General features: G+C 38.6%; 1 non-coding gene across 1 annotated transcript; it reads left to right on the top strand.

The window, feature by feature from the left end:
• Nucleotides 1–250: 250 nt before the first annotated feature.
• Nucleotides 251–357, top strand: LOC116140631. Its single transcript, XR_004129674.1, has one exon. It is a non-coding gene; the product is annotated as a small nucleolar RNA R71 (small nucleolar RNA).
• Nucleotides 358–19,138: the final 18,781 nt, after the last annotated feature.

Below are 19,138 nucleotides of genomic sequence, written 5' to 3'. Positions count from 1 at the left end.
ATAGTTTTCATCTACTTTGCTAACTCTGAAACCTACATCACCAACTCAATGTTAGTACATTACTTCATACATCCCTCTTGATTTTCCTCTAACACTTTTCCGCTACGAGTTGGCTCCAAGCATCTCATATAACTCATTCGTCTCTTATGCAACCTTTTCTCCCATAGCACCACTTGCAGCATTATCAACCATGGCTTGACAAGCCTGTGTCAGTCCATCATAGAAAAATTGGTTCAGTAACTCTAAAGGATAACTATGATGTGGACACTAAACTAAAAACAATTTAAAATGTTCCCAAGCTTTATGGAATGACTCACCTTCCATTTGTGAGAAAGTAGCAATCTTACCTCTAAGTTATGTAGTTTTGGCATGAGAATAGAATTTACTGATGAACTTGTTATAAACTATATCTCAGGTGGTAAGTGAAGCGAGAGTTAATGACATGAACCATGTTTTAGCCGTATCCTTCAAGGTGTAAGGAAAACAACACATCCGCAATTGGTTTTTGTCAAACTCTGCAAAGGAAAAGTTTGAACAGTAGAATAAAAATCATAAATAAACATAAGTGGGTCCTCTGTGGCTATGCCAAGGAATGAAGGTAACATCTAAAAGTAAATGTTCTTCAGCTCGTAATTCCTTGTTGCATCATTCAACACTATGCAAGATGGTGACGTTCCTATGGTAGGACCTGCATACTCCTTCATAGGACTAGGTAATTCAACCATTATCTTTGGTTCAGACCTTGAATCTGATGAATCTGAATCTAATAAATTTTCAGGAAGTTCTTTTTCCTTCCTCTTTCTACCAATCAAATCCATTCTATCCACATAAGGAACTAATTCATTATCCAATGATCAATGACCTTGCATTCAAAAAAAAAATACACCAACGAAAAAAAAAACAAAAGAAAAAAATAACCCAAATTAAAATCATACAAATTAAATTAAATAACAATAATTAAAGCACACATTATCAAGAAAACTAAATAACTTAAAACAAATCTCTGGCAATGGCGCCAAAAACTTGATGATCAAATTCTAATTCCTCACAAGTGCACAAATCGCTATCGTCGTCTAGTGTACAAAAGCAAGGGCCGATCCCACTGAGATTTGTAAGCAATTTACTAATCCTAATAACTATGCTTCAATTGAAACTAATAACAAGAATTAATAATTAAAGAATTAAAGAAAATCACTTGAAAAGCAACAGCTGATTAGAACTAAAATTAATCAACTATAAAATTATCTAAAACCCACTTGACCAAAACCTAGGGCTCCAATTTCACCATAACTATCAAGCTCTATGTCAACCATCTATCTATTGTTTATCAATTCACTCTCTAGGGTTCGCACTCACTAAGTCAAGGTATTACCGTAAGGCTTTTAGGATTAACCTAGTATTTTTAACACAAGACTAGCTAGGGCATATAGTCTAGCATATGGATTAAAACCCATTAAACACAAGAATACTTGAAATCAAGAACAAAGGCGCATCTGTCAAGGCGTATGCAAGAGTCTAATTATTCAAGAAATCATGAACCTACTAACACTCTGTTAGGGCGTATGCATAGAGTACTAATCATTCATTCACATGAGTTTTTCAAAACTGACACATAATATATGTCTAATCTCAACACATACAACCTAATAATTCACAATAAGTGTCGTCACACAATAATGAAAATTAAAGATTAAATTAATAATATGAATGAATCAAGATTTCCATTAAATTGATAACAATAACATATGTTTAACACAAAGCCTTCCAATTAGGCTACATTGGATCCCTAGAGAAGAATTTAACTACACATTTACATAAAGAAAGCCAACCTCAATTCCCCCAAAAGTATGAATAATCCAAAACCCTAGGAAGAGTATCCTTCTTTTTCTTGCTACTAAGTGGCACTCAATTTAGGTCAAAGAGAATAATAATAAAATAAATTACAATGTCTTATTTATATTTTTCCTTTGCTAGGGGTGTTTTTGGAACAGTACAAGTTCAAATCAGAGTTAGAGAAGGTTAGATTTTTCTTTTTCTTGCGATCCATGTCATGGTGTGATTTCTAGTGCCGACTTCTCCCACAAACCTTAAAACCTTGTCATGCCGTGGCACAAACGTTCTGCCCAAATTAGCTTTTTGCGCCGCGGGGCAGAAAATCCATGTCGCGGCACCCTCTGGTAATTTCACCTTCTCTCTTCTGCTTGATGATCCGATCTCTCTCTTTAGCACGTATAAAGCCTCCAACCATCACGTGAGCCTATAATCATCACTTTTCCACCTAAAAACCTGAAACTCATAGACATACCAATGATTCTTGAAAATAGAATCATATAAATAAACTTGCGTAAAAGCAATCCATTAACATCCTGAATTCCTTACAATCTACCCATAAAATCATGAAATGTATATATCATTTCACCACTCATCAACTCCTAGGAGAATCAAGTAAGATGGGTGGTGGTTTCTAGGAACCAGAGTATAGGACCTGTTTCACGAGCGATGAATGGTAAAGGTGATGGTATGCCTCCCGATACACGATAGAGGAGTTGGAGAGAAGTTCTAATGTTTTTAAAGTGGTTCGGTCAGAAAGAGAACAAGGCTTACATCCACTGTTATGTTACTTAACTATTTGTGTTTAGGGATACAATAAGATGGGTTTTTTGGTGGTCAAAAAATATATCTCGGCCTACAGGACGATCAGAGACCTTGGTATCAGAGAGAAAGGCTTTGGAATTCCTCTCTCTTTTTCGTATGTGTCCCTGTGTGTGTATCTATGAGTCTCTCTCTCCCCTTTTCTCTTGGTCATGATGGCTTTTATATAGAGAAATGGAATGTGAATGCTATGATGACTAGTACGTCAGCCACGATGTTCATATCATGCGATGATCAGAGGCTCACATGTTCCTATGCCATAGTTCATTATGGTGTCCCCTGTTCCAATAGGTATCTGGGAGGTCTCCTATTGGCTGAGGTGCATGGAAAACACGTGTAGATTGTCCTGCCACGGGTTGTTAGTCATTGCATGCAGAGTATATGTGGTAAGATGATCTATTTTTTTTAGAAGATATTTTTGTGTGGTGGGTCCCATCCTTGTCACACACTATGCTCGTGCTTCGGTTGGATGCTCACGCTCTTTACTAAACTTCTCTACTTCCCAAGCTTGATTATCACTCCGTGTTAGGGTGTGCCCCAGGGTTCTCGTCTTATTTTGAGTTGGGGATTTTTATCACACAACATCTACCCCTAGTTTTTTAAGGTCTAGGCGAGCTTGGAAAACTAAGTTTTGTGCGGTCTAATCTGATTGATGTTGTCTCATCAGGTCTTGTCCCTCTTTTGCAGTCTTTTTGTCTACCTTCAGTTTTTCAAGTATTCGACAATTTTTTGGCATTGCATTTAATGAGAAATGACTTGATTTACCATCCCACTTCCCAAAGCGTCAAGGGCTACAATCATTTTGAGGATATCGAATCGACATTGTAACGCTTTTTCCCCTATAAATGCAAGCGTTTTCTCAGTTTGGTTGTTTATCCTTCACTTTTCTTTTCTTCTTTTGAATCCACTGGGTTCTAGCTCTTCCTACTTGTTCCTTTTTCTTTCCTGATCTAGATATATCATCCACTAGTAGACGGTTTAGCGAGGGTGCCAATTCTTCAAATAATAATGTTCTTGAGACATCGTCAATACCGTCAAGAAAGGCTTGGACTGGTCTGTTTCCCCATGGCTTTCACCATGACGATGGTGCTAGTCCTTCAAATGCTCACCGTTGGCGAGGAGGTTCTTGCTCAGTTTAGTCTTCACCTCTTATGGCTCTTGCTCCCTTGGGGGATGTAGGAGGTAGCACTGGTAGTAGGAGGGGAGTCTTGTCTTCCTCTCCTTCCTTCAAGAGGAGAAAGCAAATGGCTACCTGTACACTAAGCGATCGTCCTATCTTGGTTGTTGGATGGCTGGAGCCTCAGAATGTTGAAAAGAGGTTCCAGTGAACTTACTGTTGGAGGTGGTGATAAGGGAGGGATGTAGAGAGGATTTGATTGGAGGTGTTATGCCTCAAGCCATTCACAGGCTTCCAGAATATCTTCGTGTTCCTCTGTTTGCTCTTCAGGATTCTACCATAGAGGTTAACTAGAAAGCAATGAGGGGGCTCAAACTGGTCCCCCTCTTACAGAAGGCGGTCGTGGACCACGTTCAAGTTTGAACTTGTTTCTTCATAACTTCTTGTTTGTTTCCTCGTTGGTTGTATTCACTTGTTCTTGTGTATTTGTGCAGCTTTTCTCACTGTTAACCATGCTCTTCTAGTAAAAGTATATGAGGCTATAGAGATTAAAGGTTGTTCGAGTGTTCAAGGCTCATTCTGTGGGATTGAGCAAGGCTCTGGCTGCGGCTCATGAGAGCCTTATCAAAAAAAAAAGGTTGTGTCGCACCGAGACATGGAGAAGAGGAAAGGGCGCATTACCGAGCTTCTAAGAGAGAATGTCTAGAGCAATGACTTAAGTTGCTTCAGGGTGCGAGCTTTGGAGGCTCATCCTCTCCAAACGAAGACTGGGCTCCTGCCTATTGTTTGCTCTCTTCTTCTTTTTCTTTCTTGTATTGTAACTCCACAAATGTAATAGCTATTGATCAATAAAGAATTTTTGTTACTTAACATCTGTCTGCTTTAGCTATATTTCTCATATCTATCTCCAACTTTTATGAACTCCTACGTTTGATTTATGTGGGATCCTTGAATGCTCTATTGTTTCGAGGCGCGCTTTGGCAGGCTAACTAGCTTGTAGGCGGTAGTGACCTTAATTGTCTAAGGTAGTATAGCTCATCAAAGCTTGTAGCTTGGTAAACTTGTCGTTCCATGAGAATGAGCATGGGAAATAAACGAGATATTGACTGCGAGCACTCGGGCAATCTTATCTACCATTTAATGAACAGTAAAGCAAATCATCATGTTGATACGATTTGGCAACCTTTTTTCACTCCATGTGCTAGGACGATGCCTCGATTACCATGACAATGGTTATTCTTCCAACCTTAGATGATGACACGTGGATTCGAAGAAGGGTCACGATCGGTCCTAGTCTGGCCTTTTTATAAAAAGGGCACACCGTAATCAAGTATCACACATTTGGGATTTGAAAGTTTCTTTCCCAAACTAAACCCTCTCCTTGATTCTAGGTGTGCGATGGCTTTGCGAATATCTTGACGGCATCCATCTAGCACTTGCCCTAGTAAGTGGTTTCTTCCCTTTTTTTCCCTTTTTGTGCCTTTGCTTTACTCATCGACATTTCCTAGCCGAGGCCTGTTGTTGTTACTAAGGGATTGGCTATTAAATTTTAGGGAAGTTACCTATGTTAAGTGATCTGGAAGTGACTATTAGATGGCCAACAACGACAACCATGTCATCGATCGGGCCTCGAGAGTGGTTCTGAGGAGGTGGTTGTCCTCGAGATTAAAGGGTTTGAAGTGAGTTCCTCCCACGACGTTGGAGATATTGTGACAAGAGTAGAGGGTAGAAAGTTTTACAAGGGAATTGCCATAACGACAACAGAAGCGTAAGCTAGTCGTCTCTCTACCCCATTGCCCGAGGGAGAGCATGAACAGATGCACAAGGAATATAGGTTGCCTGTCGGGCTATAAGCGATAGAAGGTTATCCGTCAGATAACCCACCTGACAGCTTGATAGCAATGTCAAAAATCCTACTGCAGTTTGGGGTATTGGTCTGCCTCAACCCTTTATCTTCAAGGTCCTACAACAGTTTTAGATAGCTCTATTGTAAATAACTATAAACTCTTACCTATATCTGGTGGGCATGTACATCAATTTCCAAGAAGCTGGCCTAGGTGACCATAGGGTGATCGAGTTTGCTTATACCTACAGTTTGAAGCAATGCAAAGAAGGGTCATATTACCTTTCTCGAGTGGCTCGACCTAGTTCGTAGGGATTAGTGGGGGCTCCGAGCCAAGTTGATATTGGAACTCTGACTTTTTCTTCTATTCTTGGAATAGGCAATGTTAGTAACTGACCAGATTCGCACAACGGAAAAACATAATATTTAAAATGAATCGATCAATTACACAAACCAAGATCCGAGTATAGATTATAACGTTTTCATGCATAAACTAAAATGTAAAATAAACTATATAAAAACAAATCCATACAAGGATTTAGTTCATACCGACATTTGGAGGCTCCTCTAAATATCTCTGACTTCGGACACGAACACTGTTCACCTGCTACTATTCACCAATTACTGTTCACCAAATACTATTCACCAAACTGTTTTCTAGATACTGTTCACCAACATTGTTCACGTGATTCTTCGCTAATCGATTCAATGTAGGATCGGACTCACGGAAGTCCACACGAAGATAATCCACAGAACCCTTGATTATTTTGCTAAAACAATCAAGGGCTTCAAGAATCAAGGAAAAGAACAAGAAAAATTTTGTTCTTCACACAAGAGTGTAACATGAGAGAGAGAGAGAGAGAGAGAGGGTGGCTAGGGTTTTTTATTATTGAATAATTCTTGCATTGTTTTAATTTTAAGTTGCACTTATATAGTGCACCAATCAAAACCCTATTCTACTTAGGAATAGCCATGGGCTCCAACCCTAGTTCACCCTTTCAACCAAACACACACTTTATGGTATTTTAATTAATTAATTATTATTATAAGTAAAATCAATTAATAAATAATAATATATTAACATTTACTTAATAATAATAATTCATTTAAATATATACCTAGATATATTTAAGTATAATCTCACTAATTTAATTTTAATATTAAAATTAAATACAGGCAACAACCTTAGCAAATTTAATTGCACTGTGAGATTACCAAAATATCCTTTCGTCCTGAAAGACGAAAATACCCTTCTCACAAATTGATTCTTACATTATCTTCTAAGTGTGTGACCCGTAGGCTCCTCATCATATCGGCAGTGTGTAGTATCGCAATTAACACCAATTAACATCTCACTATATACAGACCAAGATTGGCCCCTAACAAGGCATTATGGCCATCAGGGAAACCGTAGCCTGTCAACGGTATGGTTAGCGTGCAATCAAATCATTTCATCATCTATTATCTCATCGAGACTGAGGTACAGAAATAGTGTCAACCTCATATATCCTCAACATGTTTGTATTCAGTTAATGGACCAATGACCGGAATAATAAATTGGATTAAGCATCAACTTAATCCCACTATGGCCACAGATTTAGTGTCATTGCCATTTACTAAATTACCCAGTGAGATAACTTCTTCCATAACCAGGGTGATGAATCCTTTATCGATCCACCATAGTCTTGATACACTTCTCAATGTAGCCAATCACTACCATATTGATAGCTCTGAATAGAACTACGTTGGGCTAGTGTCAAACTACACCAATTGGTGCACAAGGTGCTCTGGTGATCTCAAGTCTACGGATCACATGCACCATCATCCGTTAGAGGATTTATTCCATAGACACTAGGGTTACCATCCATACGGAATCCTCTGGTGGGTATGTCCAGTGAACTTGCCTCTAGCAAGGACCCATACGTTACACCAGGTTGTTAGCAAACAACCTTGACAAGTGAGATCAGTCATTGCCTTTTGACAGGGTCGTTCAACACTATGATAGCCTTACCGTATTATCTAAGTCATGGTCAAAATAATACTGGGGCTACAGACGCTTCTAGAATGGCCACCAAATGTGATCATAGGGTTCTCACCATCAAGATTTGAAACACTTGATACCCTCATCACGATTCTACCATCCTAAGGACATATATCATTACATATAACTATGATTTACACGATATAGAAAAATATGCCTTTTATTGATAAATAAACATTTATTACAGAGTCAATTTTTACAATAATAGATTGGCTCTCTAGGGCACCTACTCCAACAATCTCCCACTTGCACTATAGCCAATCATTCTTGTATTTAACATCGAATGACCCAAGTGCTCATCATGCTTCTGCTTCAACAGAAAATTCAATAGTGGGTTGGTAGGTATTCTGCAAATCTGCACATTCTCTTTCTGATTGACTTCTCAGATAAGATTGAATCGACTAAGTAAGTGTTTGGATTACTGGGGAGACCGTGATTCCTTAGCCACAACAATATATGGCTTCATTGTTATCGCAGTAGAACTTTACTGGATCAACAATGCTTGGAACCACATCAAGTTCAGTAATGAACTTCTTGATCCAAACCGCCTATACGGCTGCATTAAACAATGCGTTAAACTTAGCATCATTCGTAGAATCCGCTACAATACTTAACTTCAAGCTCTTATAGCTCACTGTAGCTCTATTAAGACAAAATATAAACCCGGATTGTAAGTGAAAATCATCTTTATCTGTTTGGAGATTAGCATCATTGTATCTTCTTACAATGAGCTCATCTTCCCTCCATAATCCAAGTTCATATCCTTAGCCCTTTTTTGGGTATTTAAGGATGTCCATTGTCACTTATCCAGTGTCACTCACTTGGATTTGATTGATATCTTCTACAAGTGCTAAATGCACAAAAGACATCAATCTAAGTACATAACACATTACTCACTAAGATCATATTGATATCTTCTGCAAGTGCTTAATGCACATAAGATATCAGTCCAAGCATGCAATCATAGCATCGCTCTCTTGGATTCGATTGATATTCCCTACAAGTGCTTGATGCACATGAGACATCAATCTAAGCACACAAGATGGATCCACTTGCTGAAGCATGTGGGATCCTCTTCATTCTATCTCCCTCAATGTGTGGTTCATGACACATATCCGCAGAGAGATAGACACTATGTGCCACTGGAAGAGATTCCTTCTTTGATTCTTCCATATTGAATCCCTTCAGTACATTGTCTATGTATTCCGACTTGGGCTAAGCAAACTTCTTGATCTATTACTATAGATCTTCATTCCGAGACTGTAAGCTGCTTCTCCTAAGTCCTTTATAGAGAATCACTTGGATAACCAAGTGTTTACCGACTGCAAGTTGGTATATCATTCCCGATCAGAACTATGTCATTGACATACAACACTAGGAATGCCACCGCTTCCACTCACCCTTTTATAAACACATGTCTCATCTTCATTCTTGATGAAACTAAAGTATTTTATGGCTTCATCGAAACAAATGTTCTAGGTCCTTAAAGCTTGCTTGACTCCATAAATGGACCTCTACAACTTGCATATTCTTTTAGCTTGTCCATCAAGAACGAAACCATCGGTGTTAGAGTAGATGCCCTAGAGCCAATCAATTATTGTAAGATTGACTCTTTGTAAAAATGTTCATTAATCAATAAAAGGCATTTTATTTTATATCCCGTAAATCATTATTATTGCAATATGTATAGATATATGTCCTTAGAATGGTAGAACCGTGACGAGGGTATCAAGTGTTTCAAATCTTGATAGTGAGAACCCTATGAGCACATATGGTGGCCATTCTAGAAACGTCTGTAGCCCCAGTATTATTCTGAAGTAAGGGCACAGATAATACGGTAAGGCTATCATAGTGTTGAACGACCCTGTCGAAAGGCAGTGACTGATCTCACTTGTCAAGGTTGTTTGGTGACAACCTGGTCCAACATATGGGTGCTTGTTGTAGGCGAATACATAGCAGCAAGTTCGCTAGACTGACCCACCAGAGGATTCCATATGGATGGTAACCCTAGTGTCTATGGAACAAATCCTCTAACGAATGGTGGTGCATGTGATCCTTAGACTTGAGATCACTAGAGCACCTTGTGCACCGATTGGTGCAGTTTGACACTAGCCTAATGCAGTTCTATTCATAGTTGTCAATACAGTGGTGACTGGCTGCATCAAGGAGTGTATCAAGATTATGGTGGATAGACAGAGGATTCATCACTCCCGAGTACGGAAGAAGTTATCTCACGGCGTAATTCAGTATATGGCAATAACACTAAAACTGTGGCCACAGTGGAACTGAGTTCTTGCTCTATCCGGATTATAATACAGGTCATTGGTCTAGAAACTGAATACATAATATCGAGAGTAACCGAAGGCTGACACTATTTCTATGCCTTCGTCTCATCGAGATAACGTATGATGAAAGGATCGAATTGTACAATAACCATATCATTGACAGGTAGCTACTTTGCTGAATCCGAATCTATCGGGTGGCCATGATGACTTGCTAGGGGCCAATCTTGGTCTGTGTATTAGTGAGAGGATTAATTGGTGTTAATCACGATACTATACACTACCGATATGATGAAGAGCCTATGGGTCACACACATAGAAGATAATTTAAGACTCGGGAAGAAAGAAAGGCGTTTTCATCTTTTTGGGTGAAAGGATATTTTGATAATTTCACAGTGCAATTAAATTTGCTGAGGTCGTAGCCTTTTATTTAATTTGTTAGAAAAATTAAATAAGTGAAATTACATTTAAATATGTGTTAGCATATATTTAAATAAATTATCATTATTGTTAAATGTTAATATATATTAGTTGATTTTAATTGAAGATAATGATGAATTAAAATAAATATCTAATTGGGAATGTTTGGAAACATGGGGTGTTTGGGTTGGAGCCCAAGCCTATTCCATATGGCAATAGGGCAACTAAGTTTTCAATATAAAAGAAAAGGGTTATTTGTAAAAGGAAAGAGTTAATTCATTATTCACTTTTCTCTTTGAAAAGGAAGAAAACACAACAGCCCCATATTTCCTCTCCCACGGCAGATTTGTTTTTGATTGAAAAACAAAACATTTCTTTTTCTTCTTTAATCTTAAAGCTAAGGAGGATCTAGCAAATCCCTCCTTAGTTCTTTGTGATTGTCTTCGTGTGGACTATGTCGATTCGATCCTACACTTGGGTCGGTAGCAAAAAACGTTCAAAGTCAAATTTGGAGGAGCCTCCAAATGTGTGTATGTTTTCTAAACTCATCATTAATAATTCTGCAGATTTCTACTTTAATATAAATTGTAAAATTATACTTTTGATCTTGGCTCTTTGGAACAATCCTTGCATTATGATTTTGTTTTTTCGCTGCGTATATGGATCGTTTTCCTAATAATGGTATCAGAGCCTAGGGTACCAAATTTTACAGTTCTTATGTGGATGGTTGATAACATGTATTTGATGATAATATGTTGCCTTAAAGAATCTGCGTAAAATCTGCCTTAAAAGCATGTTTTAAGAAATCTATTAATCGATTAATTTTAATTTGTTGATGATCTGCAAGTTTAGAATAATGGTTGATGGATTTTTGTTGAAATCAGTGTGTATGATTGATTGAAAAATCCGTTTGGAGTGTATATGGCTACTGTACAAATAGATCCGGAGCTACAGATCTGTGTACGCTCACCGCAGCGATATAACCCATCGCCGCAGTGAGCGTTATTCACGCTTACGCTGGTGACGAAACCAACACTCATTGGGGCGATCGTTCTTTTGATGAGCACTGTACGAAAACAGCGCTAGCCTCGGCGATCATCCTTAGAGCGTGGACGTCAGCATAACCAACGCACGCCTCAACGATCTAACTTATCGCCACAGCGAGTGCACTTCCCAGTGCATAGGGGCTAGATTGTAAAGTTTCAAAACTTTTGGACCAAATGCAGATCTACAAATTGTCAGGAGGTAATTAATAATTAATCTACGAATTTCAAAAATTGATTGTTTTTAAATGTATGTTTTGTACTTGTTTGTATATTGCATGGTGCCCGGTACATGAGCCTTAGACCTAAGGGTGAATGTTTTAAAAAAAAAAAAAAAATTAGGTATGTACGGTTGTAAATTTATTAAATAAGGCTTGCATGTCCTGCCTTTCTCCTCTTCTCAATGTACGTTCTCTTCTCATCTCATTCCCTTCGAATGTAAATCGAGGTTTCTAAATTTATTGATGTAAAGAATTTTGCATAATTATTCTTATTGTAAATTTAAATGATATTTTTGTAATGTACTTGAAGACGGAGCAAAGGACGAGGCAACCATACTTGAAGACTCAAGATATTTATTACAGGACCCCTAGGTGACCCACCAATTCCTATAGGCTCGAGAAAATCAGTTTTAGTTGGGCCATGTACCGGCACGTTTTTAATATTGTGTTTAGAATGCATGCTAAAGTTGAATGTTGAATAACATGCCAAACAATGTCATTCTAACAAAGATAATAATTTGGTGAGACATTAAATAACAAACCCTCAATTAAAGTATATTAAGTCACATAAGCCTTCCATCACCATGGTTTTAATCAAACCACTGTTCGTCGAAACCTTTTTCGCCAAAGCGAAGGGCACACTTCTACCAGTGGGAGGTTAAAATGCATTGGAGTTTTCCTTAATGGTGATGGGTCGACTTAAAATGATGGTTTTGCTTGTTCGCTGGTGTGCTATCGTAGGCACCCAGAATTAAAACCTTCCAAACCTAACTACTGAACTATAAATAGGGTAAGCAAGGGTCGATCCTACGAAGAGTGTCTAGCCGAATTTTCTTTGATGTGAAAAAGGCTGGGGGGTTTGTGTAAAAATAGAAAACAATCTCAGCAAAAACAAAAACAATTTAATTCGAATTCAATCAAAATGACGAACTTGGTCTCTGTCAACATCCACCATCGGAATCATACTACTGATCATTGATGCAAAGATAATCAATTCACACATTGAATATTCACCGTTGGAACTAATTTCCTATCTCTCCTTAATTGTAATTAATCAGGAAACAAGCGATCCTAATTAATCTTACCCCTAAACAACCCTAGACAAGCGTCAAGATTTAATCTAGTGGTAGCCTTAAGAATTAGAGAGATCGATGAAGCTAAACAACACAAACACAAGCGGTTGTATTTAATTTAGTTGAATGTTCTTCGTAAGGTTACTAATTCCTGACGCAGCAAATTACTAACCCTAATTGCTTCACAAGTTGGAGGGATCAAACAATTACGGATTTGATATCAAACTTAGCAGTAGATTTCAACAAATAATACACTAGTAGGCCTCCTAGTAATTAAATGCATCAATCATGAAAATATGCACAGAATAACATTCAATACTCAAACATGAATTAACACTAAAAACAGAAAGATCTCACAGTTGATTTGATTCCGAGGTTTCGTTTCCTTCGACCAAGTTACAAAAGTTCTAGCCGCTCATGGCCATCACCAAAAAATCAAGAGAAAGAAAATTCCAGAGGGGAAAAGAGAGAGAGGCGTCGTCCTCCAAACCTAATCTGATCTCCCTTTCCAAAAAATAATTCAAGTGTTTTAATTCAACTCAATCTCCTAAAATATTCTAATATCCTAAAATCAATTATCTAATTGATTCTAATAATTGAAAATACAATAAAATCTTAAAAAATAAAATAGGAAAGTGATGGGTCCAGCTGTAACTCGTGTGCCACATGTCTTCAAATCTTCCAATAATAACTGCCCCTTGGCGTGCATTACAAGAAGATGTTCCAGAACATTGGCAGTGCAGATGCATCAATTCAAGCCCAATCACAACCTTGATGCAGCAAGTATCTCTCCAAACTCAAAACATAAAAGTTGTAGATATATTCTCAGCGTTCTGCAGCATTTTGATCATCTCAAGGGGAGCTCAGATGAGAGAGTTATTCCCAAAATACGAAACAATGTCAAAACTGTCCGAATTCACTTAATTAGTTCCGTTTTGCAATTAACGCTCCCATTTGCTTCCTAAGTCAAAATGAATAAAAATCAGTAAATTTTAGGCAGCAAATAGGTATAAAATACTAGGCATTAAGGGGGGTAAATTGACATTTTGCATTCTCATCATTCGCCAAAGTGAAGGTGATAAAAATGTCATAGGCACAGTAGAGCAGTACATATATTGTGTACATGGTGACATGTAGTATCCACTCTACTAATACTGAGAATCACACTTAAGGACAATGGTTGGGGCCACTGGATTGTGTGATTGGCTTGTTGGCTTTTTCACATTTGAGGTGATAGTAGGAGCTATCAACTGGTGTGGATTAAGTTTGTTGGTCTATCTAATCAACTCATTTTTGGCTTGTTCGGCAAAGCGAAGGTTTGAAATGGGTTGGATGGGGATCTCCGTCACTAGGAAGTCAACGGGCTTTCCGAGTTAATAGTGAGGGCTATTGACTTGAGTAAAATAGTGGGAGCATCGTTTAATAAAGACCATATTAAATAAAATGAACTTTATAATAACTTTATTTCTGCAATTGTGAGATTACCAAGAATAAGCATTATGAACTCTCGACCGATAATCGAGAAAGAAAACAGGTTGGATGGATCCCATTTCTCATACTGGTATCGTAATCTTCGGATTATACTCAAGTCAGAAAGAAATTGTATATCCTTGAAAAGCCATACAGGCTGAGCCTAATTGAGCCACTCAAGAAGTTAAGGATACTTATCAAAGTTCTTGATGATGGTGATAGCGGTCAATGCTTGATGTTAGCATCGATGACACCTATGCTGCAAAAGACGCATGAGAAATAGATGGTTCTTCATTATTCTACACCTCAAGGAGCTTTTCAAAACAAATGCTCGACATGAGGTACAAGGTGTCAAAAGCATGTTGGGAGTCGTCTGACTGAGGGAGCCAAGTTGGTCTCATGTTTCAAGATGATCGAGCACATAGAGAGGCTTGAGACTTGGGATGTGGCTTGGATGCAGAATTACAAATGGATTGAATTCTGCAATCCTTGCGCTAACTCTTATGCTCCGTTCATATGAATTTCAATATGAACATGTTGGAGAAAACCCTGTCAGAACTTTTGAACATGCTAAGGACGTAGAGCAGGCTTGAAAAGGTCCAAGTGTTTTTATTGGTTGTGTAGTAAAGCAAAGGGTAACGGCAGGGTAAGGCCAAGGCAAACCCAAGCCCAAGCCCAAAGGACAGTTGCTTTAGTCCTGAGGTGGCATAGGGAAGGGCAAGGTAGTCTGCTTCTTTTGTGGCAAGCCTGGCCACTGGAGGAAACACTACAGGCTTTCCTCGCAAGCAAGAAGAAGTTAGATGCTACGACTTCAGGTATTTATTGATTGAGATTAATTTCTCTCTTCAAAATCTTGGTCATTGACACAAGATGTGGGTACTCACATTTGTACTGATGTGCAGGGACTAAGGCCAAGTAGAGTGTTGCCAAGGGAGAGGTGGACCTACGAGTTGAAATGGAGCACATATGGCTACATTGGCTGTAGGGACTACTGTTTATCTGTCTACGGGCTTGTTACTGGAACTACATAACTGTTATCACGTACCTTCTATTTCTAGAAATATTATTTCAGTATCCACTTTGGATAATATAGGGTACACTTTGAGATATCTAATGGATTGTTGTCCTTAGTTTGAAGGTATTCTATTTGGAATTGCAAGGTTATATAATGGATTATATATTCTTGATTAAACAATAAAGATATTCTCAATATTGAAACCAAGAAAACTAAACATAGCGATCAAAACCAGACATATCTCTGGCACTGTAAATTGTGTCATGTTAATAAAAGTGCATTGCAAAACTTCAAAAGGATGGAGTTTTGGACCTTTTGACTTTCAGCCATTTGAGGTATACGAGTCATGCCTGATAGGCAGATGACTAAGTCTCTTTCACAGGACAAGGTGAAAAGGCTACTGAGCTATTAGGCATCATCCATAGGGATGTATGTGGTCCATAACAGTTGAAGCCAAAGGTGCATATTATACATTCATCACATTTACTGATGATTTAGTAGAATAGTTATGTCTACCTTATGAAACATAATCTGAAGCCTTTGATAAATTCAAGGAATTCAGGAATGAAGTACAGAATATGTTGGGCAAAGTTTAAAGCTCTTTGGTCGGATCGAGGAGGTGAATACTTAAGCTCAGGGTTTTCAGAGTAATGAAGGAATGTGGATAGTATCACAACTCACCCTCCTTATACACCCCAACACATGGAGTGTCTGAAAGAAGGAACAGGACCTTACTTGACATGGTTAGGCATGAGAGTTTTAGTGATTTACTGCATCGTCTTGGGGTTATCCCTAGAGATGCGACTCACGTTTTGAACCGTGTGCTGTCAAAGTCGTAGATAAGACTCCATATGAATATGGAGTGGGCGAAAGCCCAACTTGTCCTATCTAAGGATTTGGGGTTGCGTAGCTCATGTTAAGAAATTGACTTCGAACAAGCTGGGCCCAAAATCCTATAAATGATATTTGTGGGTATCCAAAGGAGACCAAAGGATACTATTTCTACCACTCAGAAGAGCGCAAATTTTTGTTGCTCAATCTGGTGTCTTCCTAGAAAAGGAATATTTTCTAAGAAGTACTAGCAAGAGAAAAGTAGAACTTGAAGAAGTTCTAGAACCACAAGATATACTAGACAAAGGACAGGATGATGTGCCACAGGAAGTGGTTGAACATCAAGAGGAGGTTACTCCACAACTTGTGGATCAAAGTGAACCACCTCAGGTAGCACAGGAGCTATGTCAATCTGGGAGAGTACGCCATGAGCCCGAGAGATACGGTTATCTCGTGACGTACTAGTCTACCAAGACGATAAACTAGAACCTACGAAGACCCTACATCGAATCCAAATTTCGTTAAATGGTTTGAAGCCATGAAATCTGAGATGGACTCCATGTACCAGAATCAAGTGTGGTCTCTGGTGGAACCACTTGAAGAGGCAAAACCCATAGGGTGTAAATGGGTCTTCAAGAATAAGACTGACATGGATGGCAAGGTGCATACTTATAAAGCACGATTGGTTGCCAAAGGTTTCAAACAAATTCATGGCATTGACTATGAAGAAACCTTTTCACCGGTTGCCATGATTAAATCCATCCGGATTATGCTTGTGATTGCTGCATATCATGACTATGAGATTTGGCAAATGGATGTCAAAACAACTTTCCTAAACAGAACCTTGAAGAGGATGTATATATGACACAACCTGATGGTTTTGTTCTTGATAGGCAAGCTGATAGGATATACAAGTTGCAGAGATCTATATATGGACTCAATCAAGCTTCAAGGAGCTGGAACATTCGTTTTGATGAAGCCATAAAAGAATTCGATTTTATCAAAAACGAAGATGAGCCTTGTGTTTACAAGAATGTGAGTGGAGCGCAGTAGTATTCCTAGTGTTGTATGTCAATGACATACTTCTGATCGAGAATGATATACCAAACTTGAAGTTGGTAAAGACTTGGTTATCCAAGTGCTTCTCCATGAAGGACTTAGGGGAAGCAGCCTACTTCCTTGGAATAAAGATCTATCGTGATAGATCACGTAGGTTGCTTGGCCTAAGTCAGAGTGCATATATTGACAAAGTACTGAAAAGATTCAGTATGGAAGAATCCAAGAAGGGATTTCTTTCGATGTCACATGGTGTTTATCTATCTAAGGAATTGTGTCCTCGAACACAAGATGAGAGAGATAGGATGAAGAGGATTCCATATGCATCAGCAAATGGATCCATCATGTATGCCATGTTATGTACTCAGATTGATGTCTCATGTGCTTTGAGCACTTGTAGTATATATCAATCAGATCCAGGTGAGTGTCACTGGATGGCTGTCAAGAATATCCTTAAGTACCTGAAAAGGACTAAGGATATGTTCTTGGTTTATGGAAGGGAAGATGAGCTCACTGTAAGATGATACAGTGATGCTAGTTTCCAAATGGACAAAGATGATTATCGATCTCAATCAGGGTTTGTATTTTGTCTCAATGGCAGTGCAGTGAGCTGAAAGAGCTCCAAGCAAAGCACTGTAGCAAACTTTACAATGGAGGCTGACTATATTGCATTATCAGATACAGCCAAGGAGGCAGTCTGGATTAAGAAGTTCATTACTGAACTTGGTGTGGTTCCCATGATTATTGATCCTATTGACATCTATTGTGACAATAATGGAGCAATTGCTCAAGCTAGGGAACCACAGTCTCATCAGAAGTCCAGACACATACTCAGACGATTCCATCTCATCAGAGAGATAGTTGAGAGGAAAGACGTGCAGATTAGTACAGTGCATACCGACGACAATCTCGCAGATCCACTGACAAAGCCTCTGTCGCAGTAGAAGTATGAAAGGCACATGAGATCAATTAGTATTAAATACATGAATGATTGGCTATAGTACGAGTGGGAGATTGTTAGAGTAGATGCCCTAGAGCCAATCAATTATTGTAGAATTGACTCTTTGTAAAAATGTTCATTAATCAATAAAAGACATTTCATTCTATATCGCGTAAATCATTATTATTATAAATGTATTGATATATGTCCTTAGAATGGTAGAACTGTGACGAGGGTATCAAGTGTTTCAAATCTTGATAGTGAGAACCTTATGAGCACAAATGGTGGTCATTCTAGAAACGTCCGCAACCCCAGTATTATTCTGAAGTAAGGGCACAGATAATACAGTAAGGCTATCATAGTGTTGAACGACCCTGTCGAAAGGCAGTGACTGATCTCACTTGTCGAGGTTGTTTGGTGACAACCTGGTGCAACACATGGGTGTTTGCTGTAGGCGAATCCACCGTAGCAAGTTCACTAGACTGATCCACTAGAGGATTCCATATGGATGGTAACCCTAGTGTCTATGGAACAAATCCTTTAACGAATAGTGGTACATGTGATCCTTAGACTTGAGATCACAGGAGCGCTTGTGCACCGATTGGTGCAGTTTGACACTAGCCTAACGCAGTTCTATTCAGAGCTATCAATACGATGGTGATTGGCTGCATCAAGGAATGTAACAAGACTATGGTGGATAAACAGAGGATTCATCACTCCTGGGTATGGGAGAAGTTATCTCACGGCACAATTCAGTATATGGCAATGACACTAAAACTATGGCCACAATGGGACTGAGTTGTTGCTCTATCAGGATTATAATACAGGTCATTGGTCTAGAAACTGAATACATAATATCGCAAGTAACCGAAGGTTGACACTATTTCTATGCCTTCATCTCGTCAAGATAACATATGATGATAGGATCCAATTGTACGGTAACCATATCATTGACAGGTAGCTACTTTGCTGAATCTGAATCTATCGGGTGGCCATGATGCCTTGCTAGGGGCCAATCTTGGTATGTGTATTAGTGAGACGATTAATTGGTGTTAATCACGATACTATACACTACCGGTATGATGAGGAGCCTATGGGTCACACACATAGAAGATAATTGAAGACTCAGGAAGA

This window comes from Pistacia vera, unplaced genomic scaffold (assembly GCF_008641045.1).
Source record: "Pistacia vera cultivar Batoury unplaced genomic scaffold, PisVer_v2 Contig1004, whole genome shotgun sequence".
In the NCBI taxonomy this organism is placed as follows: domain Eukaryota; kingdom Viridiplantae; phylum Streptophyta; class Magnoliopsida; order Sapindales; family Anacardiaceae; genus Pistacia; species Pistacia vera.
This window is presented reverse-complemented; position numbering and strand designations above follow the sequence as displayed.